Source organism: Mauremys mutica, chromosome 1, assembly GCF_020497125.1.
Source record: "Mauremys mutica isolate MM-2020 ecotype Southern chromosome 1, ASM2049712v1, whole genome shotgun sequence".
Classification (NCBI taxonomy): Eukaryota; Metazoa; Chordata; order Testudines; family Geoemydidae; genus Mauremys; species Mauremys mutica.
Window position 1 is genome coordinate 344,078,817 of NC_059072.1, and position 12,255 is coordinate 344,091,071.

Sequence of the window (12,255 nt, forward strand, 5' to 3'; positions counted from 1 at the left end):
ATATTTCTCAGAAGCAATTCTGCTCATATATAAAACTTTCAGCATTACTCTTTCCCCCTTTCTTCTGACTAACGGTATTGGCATGAAAACAAGACCTTTCTTAAGCGCTCATTTGATCCTAATGCTTATTCCCACCTGAAAAGCTCCTGTTTGAAACTACCTTATTTTCCATAGCTAATAATAGCACAAACAGAACTTACTTTTGGGGGGGAGGGAGGGATAGGCAGCAGATACCAATGAACTCTTAGTTAATAAGGGGCCTAATTCATTTCTAGGATAGCTCCAGTAACTTCAATGGAGATTTTCCATCAGACCACATGGCTCCATGGTTGTTTTTATATATAGATGTCGTTAGTAATAATGAATGAGTCAGGTGAAACAAAGTCTGACATACTCATTGGATAGTTTGGAAATAAAATGATTTTTCACTGGCTTTCATTAGGTCTCATCTCATCTTTAAAGAGTTCGTGTTTCTGGAAGCTGGTATGACAGTATTAGTGGATTTTATTTGTTTACTGAGATATTTTGTAATGTTCTGTGAAAAATAGCACAAAGTCCTTCATATTGTAAGTACCTCTATATTAGGAATATCACAAGCATTTGATGCTTGGACTTCGACACTATATGGTTCACCACTTACTATTGCCAAACAGTAAGGTACATTTAAATGTGCATCTGAGGGAAGAATTTAGCCCTAAGAATCCAGAATGTTATACAGGTCTGTCGCAACTTACGCGCATTTAACATGCGCAATTTCAGCTTTATGCTGTACGGCCGGAGTCCAGGGGAGCGTGGCCTCAAGATTTAAAGGCCCTAGCCGTTAAATCACTCAGGGGGCTCCCAGCTGCAGAGGTGGCTGGTAGCCCCTGGGGCGAACTAACAGGCCAGAGGCTCCAGCCACTGTGGAGCTCCAGGTCCTTTAAATGCTGGCCCCAGCCCGGTTGCCAAAGCTGCGGGCGGGATTTAAAGGGCTCCTCCAGGCTCCCCACCGTGGCGGGAAGCCCGGTGGAGCTCTTTAAATCCCACCCGCAGCTTTGGCAGCTGGGCTGAGGCCGGCATTTAAAGGGCTCCTCCAGGCTCCCTTCCGCAATGGGAAGCCTGGTGAAGCCCTTTAAATCCTGCCCGCAGCTCCAGTGGCCGGGCCGGGGCGGGAAACCCGGTGGAACCCTTTAAATCCCAGCCCGCAGCTCCGGCGGCCGGGCCGGGGACGGCCGCCGGAGCTGTGGGCTGGGATTTAAAGGGTTTGGGGATGTAATTTTGAGTATATACGGTTTTCGCTTTACGCGCTAACCGCGGAATGGAACCCCCGCGTAAGATAAGACTTGCCTGTAATACAGAATTGACTTTCAAATTCAAAACAGTCTATGCTGGGAGACTTTCTATGTACATGTTAAATTGGAACAGTACAGGAATTAGTGTTTTAAAGAATTTTGAATTAAACAACTGTGCAGTGCAACTGTTACCTTGAGTAACCTAAAGAAACTAAACATATCATATCCTTTAAGCTTTTGATGAGACAGAAATAATTTAGCTTTACTGTAACAGTGGCTGCATTGTGGAAATGGAAATGAGATACTAGCACGTTATTAAAAAAATTCTTGCAAGATTTTCATTTTCGTTGTGTGCCTCAAACAATTTTGTTTTACGTTTGTTACACAATAGAGTCAATATGAAAAAAGCTTTTATGACAAATGAAGAACTTTTTACCTCTTAGTTTTTCAAGTATTGATTTGATGGTTCTAGTTAATGAATATGTAATTTATTGCAGACATATGTTCCAGCTACTGAATTGTATTATTACACTAGGTGTCTCTTAAATTTCCATTTTAGCATTACTGAAAGTAAGTTAACTGAAAAGCAGGTTGAAAAAATTAAAGTAAATACTCAGATCTTGGAAAAATAAGTCTTTATGCTTTATAGTTTGAGCTGTAAGTGATGTGCTTGTATGCTTCATATGTATTACAGAGGAAGGATGAAGAAGGAAAAGAGGAGGAAAATAATATATATATTATTATATTATATTATAATATATATTATATATATATATAAATTTAACCAGCATATATATATATATATATATATATATGCTGGTTAAATTTTTTGAAATTAGTATTAATTTTCATATAGTAGCAATTTTAATCTGATTATTTCAAAGTCTTATATCAAGGATTAGTCAGACCTTGTGAGGTAGCTGTGTAACTTTGTTATATCCATTGTACAGATGTGTAAACTGAAGGACACAGAAATTACAAGAGGCCACACAGCACGTTAGTTCTAAAGTTGGGAATAGAATCTAAAGATCTTGGTTGTAGACTTGAGAGCTAACATCTATCCCTGGCACTACACTCTGTCCATTCACACTGAAAGTAGTTTGCTTGTGAATTACTCTTTCCTATCATTGCTATAAACCATAGAAACCATTTAGTATTTATATACCCAAAGAGATTTATAATCATTTATCTTATTTTCAACAAGAAAAACTGTCAGTTTTCAGACAAGAAGGCTGTTCTGATGCCAAACCTGTTATAGCAAAGATATTTTAAAATGCGCCTTTTGTGTCTGTTTCAATATACTGCTGACTTCATTACCTATTGTGCTGAGAATGCACCTCACAAAACTGAGTCTTGTCCTCTGCAGCATCACCAGGGGCGGCTCTAGACATTTCGCCGCCCCAAGCACGGGGCGGTCACCGAAGCCGTGGGACCAGCGGACCCTCCTCAGGGACGCCTGGGGGAGGCCCACCGGAGCCCTGCCTACTGCCCTTCCGGCGACCGGCAGAGTGCCCCCCGCAGCATGCCGCCCCAAGCACGCGCTTGGCATGCTGGGGCCTGGAGCCGCCCCTGAGCATCACGTACACTGAATGATCAATTCCTGTACTTGTATGTGCATGTGCAGTAGCTCATACTTGTCAGTGTTTGGAAGCTATAAATAAGGAAATTTGTAGAGGGAAAATACATGCATTTATTTTCAGCTGAAGTACATAGGACTAGGAGAAATTTTTTGGAGGGATTTAAACGTTTTACAAAAGTTAATCTAACTAGGGATGGTTGGCACGTAAGCTGATGATTTTGCATCAGATGTGGATTTGTGTGTTACATATAGAGGGCAGAATCGAAGCCAGCATATTGCAAATATATTATAAATGCAAAACAAATAAGTGTACATGACATATATTAAGAAGCCATGTAACCCTTCAGTTTGACTATTTGCAAAAGAGATGAGTGAGGATACCTCTGAACTGTTTAGCCTTTTTTCAAAATTCCAAGACCAGTCTGACCTCCTATTCAACACCAGCCATAGAACTTCCTCAAAGTAATTTGTAGAGCAGGTCTTTTAGTAAAACATCCAATCGTGATTTAAAAATTGCCAGTGATGGAGAATCCACCACAACCCTTGCTAAATTGTTCCAGTGGTTAATTACCTATTAATTAGCTTCAACTTCCAGCCATTGGATTGTGTTATACATTTGTCTGCTAAATTTGTTCCCCGTGTAAGTACTTATAGACCATGATCAAGTCATCTTTGAACCTTCTTTTTCTTAAAATAAACAGATTGAGCTTCTTGAGTCTACTACCTTAAAGTATGCTTTTAAAACCTTTAATCATTTAATTAACGATAGGTCCAAATTTTCCAACAGGTCCATACCTACGTAGTTACACAAAACTCTGTGTGCATTCAGAAGTTTGCAATACCCCTTTTTGAAAATAATGTTTAGAATGTCCTTGAGCTATCTTCTTATAAAGATACAGGCAGTCCTCAACTTTACGACTTTCAACTTACGACGAACAGCATTTACAACGCTTCTGAATTGACACCCTGATTCAACTTACGACAGTTGGTTTCGACTTTACAACATTTGATCCCGCGACGGAGGGGATTGCGGTTATGATGTTTTGGCTTACAATGCAATGTTCAGGGACCAATTGTGTCATAAGTCTGAGGACTGCCTTTACAGAGAGAGAGAGAGAGTTTTAAAAGCCTGATCATTACAGAATCTTTTCTTTATCATATGTTAGGAAATTGTTCCTAATACATAAATCAAATACACAAGTTTAGCAATATACTATTATTGGAAATGAAAGACCAGCTATTTATGAAGTTCTGTGCAAGTGCATTTCCTACCAGGACCGACTCTAGGCACTAGCAAAGCAAGCATGTGCTTGGGGCAGCACAATTCCAGGGGTGGAATTCCGGCCAATCCTTTTTTTTTTCTTGAGCAGTTGCTCTCGGAGCTTGGAGTGGCAAAAAACCTAGATCCAGCCCTGTTTCCTACTGGTCTGTTTCGGAACTTTCCCTGGGTCTAGAGCTCAGCAACCAGTTTCTTTTCAGTTGCTACAGCCTGCTACAGAGCATATATATTCAATATGTCCCCACATACAATATCTATTTCAGATTGACAGTCAATGGGATTAGGCTCCTAGGGGATTTAGATGATTTGAAAATTCTATCCCTGGATTGAAAGTATGTGTTTTCTTTCCTGTGTATGGAAACTTAACAAGAATAATGACAATGAGAATGGATTTTTTTTTAAACATCAGTGTCACAACTGTATACACTGTAGTGTTTGTATCAAGGAAACAAGTGTGCATAAATTTAAACACTTTGTCTAAGATGGTACTTGGTCAGCCTTTGTAATTTTACATGTAAAATAGCTTTCTGTGAGACCTTGCAACAAACTGATTATTTCTTATGAGGAATGAATTACAAACTTTAGCAGCATTCTCCCTTGTGTCCTGTCTGTTCAAAAATTATAATATATAAACCCATTTATTTATAATTGAGTAAAGCTTTTCAAAATGAAGAAATTTTATGGATCTCTGGGGTCTTCAGGAATCTTTGCTATTTGATCATTCCATACAATTTATATTTTGTTGACAACAAAACAATTGTTGTGTGCTTGATCAGTGATAGACGTTTAACTTGATTTTTATTTTAAAGGATCAGCTAGGCAAGCTCATGATGCCCCTGATTGCAGCCTTAGTCTTTCTGATATCCAGACATGCTATGTGTATATTATACAGGTCTGTTAGTTGTTTACTGTGATGCAAATATAAGACTTTAGAAATAGATGCTCCTCTTTGGTTCACTCTATGAAGGTCTTATTGCCTACTTTTTCCATACTGTGACATTGTCCGGCCAGATGGCTACAGAAGAGTGTTAGAAGGCAGATATATTAGTCCCAGATTAAGTAGATCCCTTTTCCCTGGGTAAGGTAACAGGGGCAGTTCCAGAACAAGCAGGAACTTGCTGGAACCAATTAAGGCAGGCAGGCTAATTAGGACACCTGGACACCTGAGAAGAAACTGCTAGAATCAATTAGGACAGGCTGGCTAATCAGAGTTTAAAAAGGACCTCACTTCAGTTTGTAGCGTGCATGTGAGGAGCTGAGAGCAAGAGGCACTAGGAGCTGAGAGTAGGCAGGTGTATTGCTGGAGGATTGAAGAGTACAAGCATTATCAGACACCAGGAAAAAGGTCCCGTAGTGAGGATAAAGAAGGTGTTTGGAGGAGGCCATGGGGAAGTAGCTCAGGGAGTTATAGCTGTCGCGCAACTGTACCAGGAGGCACACTAGAGAGCTGCAGTCCACAGGGCCCTGGGCTGGAACTCGGAGTAGAGGGTGGGCCTAGGTTCCCCCCCAACCTCCCAACTCCTGATCAGACACAGGAGGAATTGTCCTGGACTGTGGGTTCTACCACCAGAAGGGAAGGTCTCTGGGCTGTTCCCTGACCCACATGGCGAATCTCTGAGGTGAACAAAACCGCCAATAAGCGCAGGACCCACCAAGATAGAGGAGGAACTTTGTCACAATACACAAAGTGCAACCATGTACTTTCAGTCTGAATTAGTTTTTGATCAAAAGAGAGCCACAAAACAAGAAAAGGAGCAAGGTGTTTCTGTTCTCTGTAGCAGGCTGTATTTGACCAGAACATGGAATAACTGTTGCCTCCAGGAGACAGCAGAGTCCTAGAAATTTAAAAATGCAGAGCACATAAAATCCTATCATATGCCTAGCAACACACACATTACTTTATTGTCACTAAAAGTTTCTGTTGCATCTGCATATAGTAACAAATCAGTTTTGGGGAGGTAGAGAGTACCATATTACTTAGGGTCTTATGGGAAAGGCAGGCTGAGTTGTGTCATTAGCATGGTTGTACATAGAGAGGGATCCCTATGAAGCACTAAGTTCATTAGTTTCAGTAAGCTTATAAAAAATAAGCAACAATTAAAATTCCACTATGATGCACAGGATATGTCTACACTGCAATAAAACAACCGTGGCTCGCCCAAGTCAGCTGACTCATGCTGGCGGGGCTCAGGCTGTGGGGCTATAAAATTACAGTGTAGACGTCTGGGCTTCTGCTGGAGCACCGGCTCTGGGACCCTGGATGGAATTTTAAGCTTGTGCGTAATTATTTTTTTTTTAAACCTATCACTTTTTCAGATGAGAAAACTCATAAATATTGAGAGCATATTTCTCCTCTCCAGTTCTCACAGCAGATTTCTTATCTTTAGTGGCTCTACTTATTATTCTGTTCTTGTTTTGCAGGCATAGCTCCCATTGACCTAGGGGGAGTGCTGCAAGCAGAACTACTGCAGAATATTGTATTTACTGAAGGAAAAGTCCCCCAGAGAAAGTCAGGTTAAGGTGAAAAAGGAGAGGAGCTTTATTCAAGTTAGCCTTTTTCATAGAGAAATTTGCAGGGTCCCAGAACCCTGGGCTCCTGCCCAAGCGTGAACGTCTATACTGTAATTGTATAGCCCCACAGCCCAAGTCAACTAACAAGGCCAGCTGAGGGTGTTTTATTGTAGTGTAGACTCATAGTGTCATGGATGGATGGAAAGCTGTTTCAGCCAGGGCTATGTAAATATAAAATGTAGAAAACTACAAAAAAAGGCAAACATACCATTTTCATTTTTTTCCTACATGACCTTTTAAACTATGGTACACACAATGATCTCGCCTTATATTAGCAAACATAGTACAAATGCTTTTCTCAAGTGATGTGATCACACATAGGCCAAATAGCTATCTAATGATGTTAACCTTGCATCAAGTTCTTGCTGAAGCTCTTCCTAGACACATTTGCCAATGTACTTTCAGATTCCTTTCTTTACAGAACCTTTAAATCAGATAAAACAGTAACTTAAAGAATCTTTCATTTATGGATAGTAGAATTCTACCATTGTTAAGCTGACAGTTGGTAGCCTTGTTATACATAGACATGGTGTCAGAGCATATATAACAAGGGTTTTGACTGATAGCTTAAACCCTTCTGTCATACACTAGAAAGAAAGCCAATTTAAAAACAGAAAATATTAGTTTCAGTAACTATAGCAGTGCAGGATCATACATTTTTGTTTGTTTTTCAAACAAATTTTCAGGAGCATAATAAACTCCTGACCTCACTTCCATAGCAAATGAGACGTTTAGAAGATAACACAGCTGCAGAAAAGATGCTTAGATAATGAAAAACAGATGAGAGCAGGAAACCTGGGAGGAGAAATGGCAGATTAAAAATAGCAAATAAGAAACAAATGTAAAACACAACTGATTATGCCATCTGGAAATTCTGGTGGTTTGAGCCTCTGCTCTTGTATTTTAATTCACCATTGATCCTATTTGTTATTGGAGTGGAGCTCAAGGCCCCCCTTGTGTAGATGCTGTACAAACACAGGATAGACCCCCAAAGAGCTTAAAATCAAAGTATAAGATAATAGAATAACGGTCTTGTTTTACTAGTGAACTGGAATATAAGGGCATACTTCCTTCTGGACATTTTACATGGGCTTAAAAATCTCAATAAAACTGAAGATATTAAATTTGGTAGATAAACATTTGAGCTAAATACCTGAATCTCAACTTTTAATATATGGTATAAATAAGTAGAGAAATGGGGTTAATTTCCCCCACCTTCCCTAAGTGTAGATAATATTAACTGGCCATGAGGTACTCTAATTGGGACTGACAGAATGCTGAAAATATAGCCTGCCAACTGCCCTCTGAGTCACTATCTTAGAAAGGTGCAGACTCACTGGAATAAGGATCCCAGTAGGCCAAAGTCTAGGTCTATTACTCCTCCCTATTGGCTCTGATAATGGATTTTTTCCCATTGTGCTTGAATTTGACCAATACAAACATTTGATTGCATGCCTTTCTTTTTCTTAGTGAGTACATTTAAATATACATTCGATGTAGTTCTCAGGCTACTGACGCGTAGCCAATGTAGAGGTCTGCTTGGACCTAATTTTAAATCCCGACCTAGACTTGATCTCAAGCTGATCACAGCTGACCCAATCCGACCCTACACTTCTTCCTGAACCTGTGTCAGTGCCACCACTGCAACCTCATCCTTGGGGCTCAGCCTGGGGGGCTTCCTGCTCCCCATGGCCCAGGCACATGATCTGTCTCCAGCTGCCTCCTACTCATGTCATTGACATGACAACTACTTGCCCCACTCCTGCTGCCACTGCTGCCTCGCTCTGCTGCATGTGCAGTGGATTGAGAAGTGCTATGACTTACCAGCACACTCACTCCGCCACACACAGAGTGCAGCAAGGTGGCAGTGGCCAGAAGGAGCGGGGCACACAACAGCAGTGGCGCTAAAGCCATGGGCATGAGGAGGTGTTCAGAGATGACTTAACCTGAGAGGGTCAGGTTGTTTTCAGATCTGATCGAATCTGACACTTGTAGCTGGGTCCTGTCAGGTTTGGATTTAATTGTAAAGCTTCTAAGTCAATTTGTGTCCCTTTGTGTTGCAAAGCTTGGGCCCGTCTGGCCTAATCCTTCTGTTATAATACAAAACTGGGGGAAGGAAATGAAATATGCTAATTCTCTTGTACAATCCAATGCAAATAATTGTGAAATAAGAATTCAGGTAATAAGTAGAGTGGGGTGATTAAAAAAAATTGCCCAAAATATTTTTCAGGGGATCAAAACTGTTCACAAGTTCAGGTTTGACAATTTTTGACAAATGTGACTATAGTTTCTGCCAAAAAAACACAACAACAACAAAAAACAAAACAAAAAACCTCTGAAACCAAAATTTTTAAAAATGTTCAACCAGACCATTTTGACATTTCATTTTGCAGCATTTCAGAAATATTGATTCAAATTACTTTTCTTTTCTTTTTGTTGAGAAAAACTGAAAACAAATCAGTGTTGGTTCAAAACAAATAAAGAGTTGCTTTTTTAGGTAACCAAACTGAAAATTACAAAACAAACAAACAAACAAAAAAATATTCCATTTGTTTTGAACCAACACTGAATTTTTTTGGTCACTGAACTGAAAAATCAATGTTTTGCTTAGCTGTAGTAATAAGTAATCAAAGGAGGAGAAAAGACAACAGGGAACAATAAGAAAGCAAAGTGGGAGCTGCGGGTGGCCATGCCTGCAGACGGTCAATGATCTCTCTAAACAATGAGATTTTACAAACTTTCTTTTGAAGTCACACTATACTCGTTGATTTGTTTTACTTGTGTATGGTATATGTGGTATGGATCCACTCTCTAACTAGACAATAGTACCCTTTTTTTTTCCTTGTAGACTTTCACAGAAATGTGCCTTCAATATTTTTTTTTCTTTCCAGAATTATTTCTGGATGATCTGTTAAACTAGTATGACCCATTTTAAGTGGTCTTCCACTCAAAATGAGTAGAAGACCATAGAGAATTTAACATAATGTAGGGCTCTTCTAATCTCCCTTCCTGTTCCCTTGGGGCTATTTGCTTTTTTTAGTGCTCATTCCCTGGATGATGTACTTGGGATAGATTTCCACTGTAAAAAAATAATTCTTCGATGGTTTAGGATCTTTCTGTTGTAGTACCGTCTCTCCTAAATATATTTCTGCATAAATGAAGGGCTGTATGGAATTACATTCAGTGTTGCTATCCTTTTCTGAGATTTGTTTTGTAGTTTGCAGATTGCTTGTGCTCAGAGTTCCCAGAATACTGTTGAAAATTGTTGAGAGTCCCTTCTGTGGTGTGAAGAAAGTGTAGTATCACTGGGGAGTGAGCCTATTTTGCAGCCTTGACTAAGACACGGCTCTCACTGGTTTCATTTAAAATGTTGTTTCCGTAAGACCTGCAGGATTGGGCCTTTTTGTTTTTGTAAATACAGTAGTAAGTTAAAAAAGAAATCCTATCATTTTTAACTGCCAAGCCCAGTGGCCCCCAACCTTTTCGTCTGGCACCTGCCAGACGAAGGACTATGGTGGCGGTGGAGCATCCGCCGAAATGCTGCCAAATTTCTGCGGCATTTCAGCGGCGACGCCTCTTGATGACGTCACTTGTTGGCGGCAAGCAGTGTCATCGAGAGGCGTCGCCGCCGAAATGCCGCAGAAATTCGGTGGCATTTCGGTGGATGCTCCACTGCTGGCCAGGACGCGGGCGCATTTAGATTGCACCCGCAGGCACCGTGTTGGGGACCCCTGACCAAGCCAGATTTAAGGGGTACTCTCTCTGTACTCAGATGGCAGCAGATAACAGTGGTCACCATGAAAATGTCAACACCATTCCCTCATAGTTATTTCCTGTTCAAAGTCATTTTTCTTGCAGTTGTAGGTTCAGTAATATTGGGCATTGAATGCAGCTTGGCATCCCCTTAGCACTATTAGTTTGGAGGGCGTTATACAAACAGATACTTAGTTCTGGTTTGTGATGATTTGCACCCTCTAAAATTTGCTTTGAATTTCAGGCTGAAAACAAGATTTATATTGTTTTGTTGAAATCATTTGGACCAATAGAGTCTTTTCAGTTTTGAACGAAACCCTAAATTCCTGATCATACATAAGGAGGATTGTGATTTGAGTCTTATGAGTAAGGCACTGAACTGGGACACCAGAAATATGAATGTTTTTATTTTAAGTGGTTCATAATGTGGCAGTCTGGGGAATATCAGGAAAGGCACTGTGGATCTATGTGCTATGTTCACAGAGCACAGTTTAGAACTGTTTCTCCTCGAAAATATACTTCTCAGCTTCCTTAATATCAATAGCCATATTTTTAAAAGTGGTCATTATTTTCAGTTACAGCTACTGGTGCTCAGCATTTATGAAAATCAGGTCTAATGTATCTCAAGTTGGGCAATGAAAATTAGAATTACTCAAAAGTAGTGACTGCTTTTGAGAATATTGGCCCAAACATGGATCAGAGACCTCTAAAATGTGTAGTTATAAGAACAACATTAATAGCTGCTGTAATATTTGTCATCTGTATATATCAGTAGTGGATGACTTGTGGCCCATGGGCTGCACACAGCCCGTCAGGGTAATCTGCTGGCGGGCCGCAAGACAGTTTGTTTACATTGACTGTCCTCAGGTACGGCCGCCTGTAGCTCCCAGTGGCCATGGTTCTCTGTTCCCGGCCAATGGGAACTGCAGGAAGCAGCGTGGGTCGTAGGGACATGCTGGCTGCCGCTTCCTGCAGCTCCCATTGGCCGGGAACGATGAACCACGGCCACTGGGACCTGTGGGTGGCCATGCCTGCGGACGATCAATGTAAACAAACTGTCTCACAGCTCGCCAGTGGATTACCTTGATGGGCTATGTGCGGCCTGCAGGCTGTAGGTTGCCCACCACTGATATACATGGTTAATTGGTTATACCACTTAAAGCTGATAAACATTTTCTAGTCCTTCTACTGCAGTATATGTACAGTACCTGTAGCTGTGTATTTTTACCATAGTAAAAGAAACTAAAATAGTTGATCTTTGGGGAGAAATTACAAGAAGAATCATTTCATTGTAGTATTGTGCTTAGTAGTCAGTGTCCGAAATAAATTGCGGTCCGTTAAGCTTGGTATTGAGTGAGGAAAAACAGGCAGGACCAGAATAACAGTGAAAAGCCAAGTGGCTGCGTTTATTTGGGGGATAATTACAACTTGGGCCGGGGAAGTAGGCAACTTTGGCTGGGATGGTATCAAAATTACAAACACACCCCAAAACACAGTAATAATACACTTTATACTGCTCACCACACCACACCAAATAGGCAGACACACCAATCTTACAAGATAGGAATCGGGTTCGTCAGGGCGGTACCCGGTGCAACACAGAACAGAGACCCACGGGCCACTGCCTCAGCCACCCTTGCTTTCACACTAAAGGTAACCCAGAGTGTGGTGCGGCTGCAGCTGGGCAGATTCCACTGACTTAGACCGCGGGGACGGGAACCCCTTGGTCTGCTAATCTCCAGGTGGAGACAGCTCCCAGATTCATTCACTCCGGACAAAGACAGAGCAGTGATTCACACACA

The 12,255-nt window shown here is 40.9% G+C and overlaps 1 protein-coding gene across 11 annotated transcripts in view; it reads left to right on the forward strand.

The window, feature by feature from the left end:
• Positions 1–12,255, forward strand: part of DLG2 (discs large MAGUK scaffold protein 2) — a 1,465,131-nt gene that overhangs the window by 1,036,097 nt on the left and 416,779 nt on the right. The window lies entirely within an intron of this gene.